General features: G+C 46.8%; 1 protein-coding gene across 2 annotated transcripts in view; it reads right to left on the bottom strand.

Moving 5' to 3' along the window:
- Window positions 1–5,613, bottom strand: part of CNTN4 (contactin 4) — a 252,213-nt gene extending 246,600 nt beyond the window's left edge. For both annotated transcript variants that reach the window (XM_042823742.1, XM_042823739.1), the window contains exon 1: window positions 5,585–5,613. The gene's annotated coding sequence lies outside the window, so the exon portion shown is untranslated. The remainder of the gene's footprint in view (window positions 1–5,584) is intronic.
- Window positions 5,614–8,368: the final 2,755 nt, after the last annotated feature.

Below are 8,368 nucleotides of genomic sequence, written 5' to 3' on the forward strand. Positions count from 1 at the left end.
AGCAGCTTAGCACTAAAACAGCCACGGAGGGTATTTGTTTTGCCACTGACCCACCAGCATACGCTTTTCCCTAAAATACACCACTGTAATTGAAAAGATTATGGATTTAAACTTGGTGCAGCTAAATTGACAGAACCCAGCTCAGATATGAGCCTAATATTAACCACCCAAGAAAGGAAAGCCTTCCTGACAACCTTGGAGTTTATGGGCTTTCTGCAACTCCAAAGCCCAGTCATTAGCTCATACTTACAGAGATTATGCTCAAGGTTTTATATCTGTAACTGAAAAGAAGCACAAATGCAAGATCAGAACCATTAACAGAGAACAGGCAAAACAGCATTCACTGAATATTCTCAATAATTCTGGTTTTCACAGAGGGCTAGTTGGGTTTTTATACTCCTATTATTGGAAGCATAGAGATGGAAATGTGTTTAATTGTTTGAACATGATGTCGTTCATAAGTCTTCCCAAATAACACCCTGTTATCTGCCTAAGAGCTTAATAAACCACACACTTACCTTTCTGTTAAAAAAAAACCTACTGATAGGTTATTGTTATCCAGTCCATGAAGATTAAATTATCATTAATACTAAAGGTTTTTCCATTATGAACACAAAGTATGGTATTTGTTCCTTTTCTTAGTCCTCTAATTGACTAAGATGACCTGCTAAACCTTGTGTAGATTGGGTTTAAATACCACACATCTTCATTGGCCAAACATTTATGTAAATATATTATAAACACTGATTTTGTGTGAGGGCTACAAAGACTGATAGAGTTTAGAGCAGAGTCAACCAATCAGGAGTATGAAGCAGCTCAGGACTCACTGTCTCCTGACCAGCTATCAAATGCCAAATGCTGCTGGGATCTCTTTCAGTAAGAGCATCTTCTAACCAAAATCTCACAGGTCTCTTCCATGACACTATAAAGCATCACCTCTCAGCAGCTCAGGCAATGACTGCCTGTGGGGTGCAGTCCCTTGCTGCCCCCAGCCCCCTGCTCAGAGTTATGGTTCAGAAATCCCATGAGATACAAGCAGTGACCAGGTTGGAAATGATTCCGCTCATGCAAAGTGCTCCAGGAGGTGCAGAGGCACTGACTTCGGGCTATGCTACTGGGGAGCAAGGAGATAAAGGTCAGGAGATGAAACATCTCAGCACACTGGCCTCCCACGTTTAAAAAAAAAGAAAAAAGAAAAAGAAAAAGCCAACCATAGCAATTGGTCTTTCGATTACATCTTGCTCTGCTCACACCAATGGAAAAGGTGATGGTTAATAACAAATGTCACCAATGAGTCTCACTGAAGCCTGGCTCAAAGCCTCTGGAAAAACAAACAGAAGAAAAGATAGCAAAGTACTGGTACTTAACAAGATTGATCTGCGCTTCTGCCTATGTGTCAATGCTCACCAAACTCCCACCGCACCACTGAAGTAGCCCTGATGGAGATCTGAGTCTTTTCACCTGGAGGCTTTTCCCCAAAATCATTCTTTGGGGATGTTAAATTTTCAGAAAACCCACTGGGAAAAAAAAAAAAAAACGTTGTCGTTAGCATATGAGTACAGGCTAAATGTCTTGCTTTCTTTTAAACTTCATAATGCATCTTAGGAGAGCTTTGCATTGGAAACATCAAAACGTTTATTCATTAACAAAGATGTTTGGCTAAATCCGAGACATCTCCAGCCAGCTTTCACGTAACAGAGCATCAGCTGCTGATCAACTGGGAGCTTCTGGAAGGATTAATAGGAGAGATAAACGTTGTAGAACCACAACATTTCACCCTTTAACACGATCTTTTAAAAATCCCTGTGAAGGCCATTTTAAAAAATATAATTGTTCTAGAATATTTTCTCGAGATCCCATCACCTTTTTAAAGTGATGTAACGTGGTGAGCATGTCACTTGCCTTACTGAAGACCACATGCTGATGCATCTATGCTGTAATTAGGTACCAGAGCAAAAAATCCAAATTTACATTGCACAGTCAAAACCTGCTCCTTATTCTTTAGCATGAATAGAAACCGTGAATATAGATTACAGAAAATTCACTAGATTGTTTTTAAAGTGCTTTGACCTTCCTGTTCCTGAAGGTCTGATTTCCAGGGATTTAACAAAGCGATTCAAAAAAAAAAAGAAAAGAAAAAAAGAAAAATCTTTCTTTTCCTAGTGTCATACTGAAACAGATTTTTATCCTGCAGATTAAGATAAAAAGTGACTGCTTCTATCTAGGGAAAAGCAAAGAATGAAGTTATTTCCTAAGTACAGCAAATACTGTACTGGAAATGCTGTTTGGTGCAGAAAATACCATTCTGAGTTCCTAATGAAACATGAACCTCGTTTACACTAAGGCTGTAAGCAGATTTGACACCAGCTTTTTTACTTTAATCTCACCATTTTTGGTGGATGATCGCAGGGGACAGGGAACGCTTGCGTATTCTCAGGGAACACGAGATTGGGTGGATGTCATCATTATATATATGTGCTTTGCTAATAATAAAAAGAATGAATCACTACTGTCATGATATCCACACTTATATTTGAGTAACCACTGCAGCAGATAACAGTAAAGATGTGTGCAAGTTTAAATCCTGGCAGCACGCCTGGATGAGAGCTCCGGAGCTGACATTTGTGGATCCGTGTGATTCATGTAACTTTGCTGTGTTTGTGATTACCTTCCTGTCAGGGACTGCGAATCACTCATGCAGCAGCCTCACAGTTCCTGCAATGGAAGGAAAATTCCCAACTGTTGCACCAAACCCTGCTCACCACGAGCCCCACGACAGCTCACAGGCAGAGGGAAAACAGTTTATAGGGACGTTATAGGGTCATTTTAGGCCACAGACGAAGGTGTGGGAAGAAAAGCCAGACTTCCTCTGATCTAGTCTGGCTAAAAATAGGAAAATAGAGCTGTGGCCATTTATGAACTTAGAAAAGTGGCAGAGTAGCACTAAGGAACTGCTTCTCCTTGTGCCATCGCTGCACTCCAGTGGTGCCAGGGCTGGGCCTGGGGCAGAGCTCTGCTAACTGCTGCTCAGGGACACCACAGAGGAATTGGAAAGGCAACAACCTGGCTGTCTTGTGGGCAGCATCCCTCTGCCTTGTTTTCACCCTGATTTTTTAATAAAGCAAGCTAACTCCACAGAACTGTCAGCCAAGGCTAACTCCCCAAATCAAAGGAAATAAATCACTTGGTACCAGAATATTTACAAAATTGTTTTCAAGTTTCGCATATTTCACAGAAATTGTACAGAATAACAACTCTATCTGTTTTCATAGGTTCTCCCACAAGCTAACACACGTATTTTAAATGGTGGCTATGCTATCCCCCTTTATACAGGTATGGGGTGAGAAGTTGATGGTTGGATTCCATGATCTGAGAGGTCTTTTCCAACCTTAATGACTCTGTGATTCTATGATTATCAGATGTGGATGTCACCAAGAAATGTTCCAGTACAGGAGGTGCAATCTGGGAACCAAGGAGGGTTTTCCCACCAGTTGCCTGCTGCCTTGCATTGCCACCATCTTTGCCCCCAGAACAAGCTCTCCGAAGCTGATGGTTAAACATTGGTATTCGGGGAAATAAGCAATGGAAGGATTAACACCCAAAATACAACTATGGCCACCAACAGGCTGAGGTCTCACAGAACGCAGTGCCACACCAGTGCCAAAGCTGTCCCAGTGCTGCAGGGCTGGGGACATGCCCCTACATCCCTCTGCCAAGGCACACTCATCTTACATCCATGGTGGCCTTGGGTTAGGAACCATGGTAGCACTGCTCTTGTGCAGTTCAGGTTGGAAAGAAACATTTCATCCTCTTTAGCATTTACATGCCAGGGAAGAAGGGAGGCTCTCGTACAGGTAAGCTTATCTTCTGCTGTCGTTCACATCCAAAGCATACAGTCTGTTATCAGGCAGAACAAAGCAAGCTTAAAATTCTGGGAATTCTAGGGAAAAAAATAATAATAAAAAAAAGCTCAGCTCCACAACAGAATGTGCACACAGGAAAATTCCCAGCTCCAGGAGTTTTCCCATGGCCATCTGATTCAGTGCTGCACTGCACACACTACTTGACTCCAGTGTTCAGCATCCAGGCGAGCACATGGGCAGGAGATCCTCCATGAGTGCTATTCACAATGGCACACCAAACAAAGGTTTTGGCACAGCTTCCTGCACAGTGTGAGCCCACTGGGTGGGAGCTGATGAACCACCTACTGACATCAAGACCCTGTCAGAGGTATTCGGCTCTGCCCAGAGCTGTGTGCAGTGAGGAAGAGGTTACTGCACCCAGCAGAAGCCATTGTCTAAAGCAGGCTGCTTTGGGAAAATTAGCAGTGTGCACACCCCTAAATGAAGCTTTACAGCAAGTAAAAGAGGGATTAGCCATGTAAAGTAAGTCCTTTTGGTATTAGATTAAAGGGGGGAGGTGACTTTGAAGGATTATTTAGGAGCCATTTAAGCAGTTTGCAGGGACTTACAAGTGCAGGGTAAAAAATACAAGCTCTGTAGGTCCACAAAAATAGAAAAAAATAAGTGCTCTGGCCGGCAAAGCAACACAAAAGATTGCTGGAGGGTGGACACAAGTGCAGGGCCCGTGGCTTTCCTTCCCACACATGCACGGGACAGACTGCTGGTGCAGAGCAGCAATGGGGAGCACAGGGGCTCGCATCCTGCTGGCACGCTCCGGGCACGGGGAAAGAAAGCATCTCAGGAGCCCCGTGGCTGCTTAACTAGTAAGATCTCACCGGTCTCTGCTCTCATCTGAATGATTTACCTGCGAGGATGCAGGTCCTGAACCAAGCCACGTAAACAGAAGGATGTGCAAGCATAACACAAAAACTGACTTACCCCCATAGGCAAACGTTCCCTTTCCTCCCCGCACCTCAGGGCGCCTAATGAACATGCTGGCTCTTAATCCTTTGCCCACATTAATCCCGCAAGGGAAAATGAATGCACTGCTGCAAGACCTCAGACTGTTTTACTAAACCCTCCTCGCAGAAACCACCTCCTGCTTAGTCCAAAACGTAATGGATAATTAGTATGTAAGATACAAACTATTTCCACTTGTTATGCAAGCGGCATCGTTTAATTTGTAGTTTAGAGAGCAAGTCATTCCTGTCTGGGATAAATAAAACAACACGCTGCATTATGTTGCTCACGACACGGAAGCAACATCAGACTGGGGAAAGGAGAAGCTGCTAAAACTCAAGCAAGGAACATCGGCTGTATCAAGCAAAAAGTTATGCATGCATTCTGCCAGCTTGCGAGGGAGCATCTCCCTGCCAGCAGAGACGCGCACACACCCACAGCCCCAGCCCCGCGCTTTCCATCTCCACCGCGTTTCCCTCGCCCTCGGCGGGGCCAGCTCTGCCCTACCCCGGCTCTCCCCTCCCGGGGCCGCTCTCCGAAAGCCGCTCCGGCAGCACGGGGGAACCGCCACGCTCTCGGTTCCTTTCCCCGCACCCCGCGCATCCCCGCTGTTCTCTCTTTCCCCTCGCTGCACCCGGTTCTCTTATTCCCCGCTGGAATTTTTCACCTCCCGATGGGTTTCTCTTTTCCCACCCTGCTTCCCGCAGCGGAGCGGCGCTTACCTGCCCGGGGCTGGAGGCATGCTGGGCTCCGCGGGCGCTGCCTGCCCGCCGTGCGCGGCAGCCCCGAGGTGCGCGGCTCCCGCAGCAGCCCGCGGCCGCAGCATTGAGCGGCAGCGGCCGGGAGCCGGGCGAGCAGCGCAGACCCCTCCTCCTCCTCCCAAAGCTGCGCCGTGCGCGGGGGGCGGGCGGAGAAGCCGCGGCAGCGCGGCCGCCCTTAACCCTTCTCCCACCCCGCAGCCCCGAACGGTGCTCGCCGCCCTCCTGCGGGGCTCAGCGGGAGTCTGAAGGCTCCCTCCGCTTCTTTTCGGTTTGCTTTCAGTCAAGGCAGGGCTCGTCCCGGCAAATAAGGACCCATCAGCATCCGCTGCCTAGTACAGCCCCGAACAGCGGATAGCACGGAGTCCCCAATTACAGCGCTGGGCATGTATTTGTTTGGTTTGTTTTTTTTTTTTTCTTCTCTGCTGTTGCCTCCAGTATTAAGCTCAGCTTTACCATAATTTTCTCACTCGTACACAGCTGCCTCCCTCCATCTGCCTGGTCCACCCTCTGCTTTTATCCCCATTCTGACCCTTCTCGTCCAAGACGGCAGCATCTCTCGGCGATCTCGGGAGAAGGGACGAGGCACGGAGGAGCACACGAGGTTCCCATTCGTGCCCCTCCAACACCCCTCACCGCCGCACTGCGAGCTGCCGTCCCGCGCTGGGACCTTCCCCAGGGTCCTCTCCCACGAGCTCTCTCTCCACTTGTAGCTGCCAAGCAAATAACGAACCGCGAGCCGCTTGGAGAGCCGGAGCTCGGGTTTAATACACAGAGCGATTTTAAGGCACAAAGAATAGAGAGAAGAAAAAAAAGCAAAACAAAAACACACGCAAACCGAAGGCGGCACCTACCTTTCCCCTGTCCTGCACTACCGGGGAGAAATGCTCTTAAGTGACTGTGTAAAAAGTGCAAAGAGAGTATTCAGCTTTAACTGTGCCTCCCCTGGGTTTTGAGGGATTAAGTGAAACCCTTATTATGTTTAATTATCTCTAGAGTTGCTCTCTGTGCTTGCAGCCTTGCTTTATGGTTTAATAAACTGCACGTCGATATAAACTGAATGACAATTAACATTAGTGCAGGTTGGATTCGCGTTTATTGCTGCTCACAGGTTCACACTCGACGAGCCTCTGCTCGGAGCTTTCATTGCCACCTATCAGCACCTCTTCATCAGCACAGCTCCCAGCTCCAAAAGGTGGCTGGAAAACTCCCCGAGCAGCTCGGGGTTTATGTGGGAGCCCCTAATTTAGCCCCATGGACGCCCATCATCTGTGCTGGCACATGGGGTGGAGGTAATCGAGTCCCTTGAGCCCACCTGCTGTCACTGCCTGCAGCTCCTTATGGATGCTGGGCTCCCACGTGGTGATGGTGGATGGATGCATACAGAGGTCAGGAGGGGCCAGCACTGCCTTTCCCGAATCCTCGTGAAGCTCTAACATCAGATCCAACTGTGAAACCAAAGTCTGGAGGAGCTGGGAGTATTGCACTTGAGCAGTGTATAAATGAATCCGCATGCTATGAGACGTTATATAAATGTTATGTATTATCCGTGTAATCTCATTCTGATTTATACAATAGTAAAGACTGCTCAGTAATCCAAAATAAATATATCTCAAGTTTAGCTCCAAGTGTTTTCAATTTGGGAGTGCCTGTATCTCCAAGGTCACCTCATAAATCCTGGCACTGTGGCACGGCGCTGCCAATCTGCGTGGGGTGTAATAACTCTGGAGGGAAATCAACGCTGAAAATGCTGCCGAATTTTTCAAAAGGAGCACGGGTAGAAATACATCATCACAACCCATCTGAGCGTGCAACATCCTTACGAGCGCTGGAGGAAAAACATCATCCGGCCTCAACTGGGTGGCAACCAAAAGCAAATAGGAGCTGAAAGGTAAAACCAGGGGACCGGTGTGTGCAGACAGATGGCTTCCTTGGAAAGCCTCTTGGTTGCACCGCCTTCTCTGCAGACACTGTAACACATCACCTAATGAAGGAGCAGACAGGTCACTTGCTTTGTTTCAAAACAAACCCACGAATAAGACCAGAGGTAGAAGAGTCAGAACTCCAAGACTCCCTTCTACAAGTCAGACAAATTCTTTTTAGCAAATAGTCTAAAATACTTCATAAATCCAGCAAGAAAAGCTGCCTTGCAGGTTTTTAAGATCACTTGCAATAATAAAACTGACACTTTGAATAAAGCCTTACAGCACGACCTTCAGAAACAAGCAGCTGCACTCATGCTTGACAACTGGGATATTGGTGCCAGAACATTGCAGCGATATTTAGCATGGTAATACTAATTATGGAAAAACAAACTATTTTTGATTACCATGAAGGCTGTCACACAGGCAAAGCCAAGAGGGAGGCAAAACCAGCCCTGCTCCTGATGCATTTACACCATCCTGCCCTGCTGCTGCCAGCAGGCGTAGGTGAGGCAATGCGTGGCCCTGCAGTGCATCCATCCCATCTGTAGGGATAGAGACAGAGAGGACCAGGCTATAAATTTATGGGTGATGATCTCATGGCCTGAACTTGGCAGAGGTCCTTTGTTTAGTCTCCAATTTGTGTAAATCTTGGGGAAGGTTTGTGCACTGTTTTACTAATAGGGTAAGACTTTGTTAAGCAACTCTTTAAATGACTGCTACAAAGCAATCTCCAGGGTTTATACTGTAGTTTCGTCTGACCTTTAATTAAAATACCAAGGCTATCTTTACAAGGTGATGGCTCTTTGCAAAGTTCTTTGAGGGG

The sequence above is a fragment of the Centrocercus urophasianus genome, unplaced genomic scaffold, assembly GCF_019232065.1.
Source record: "Centrocercus urophasianus isolate 14NV4802_14NV808 unplaced genomic scaffold, USGS_Curo_1.0 seq_22, whole genome shotgun sequence".
Lineage (NCBI taxonomy): Eukaryota > Metazoa > Chordata > Aves > Galliformes > Phasianidae > Centrocercus > Centrocercus urophasianus.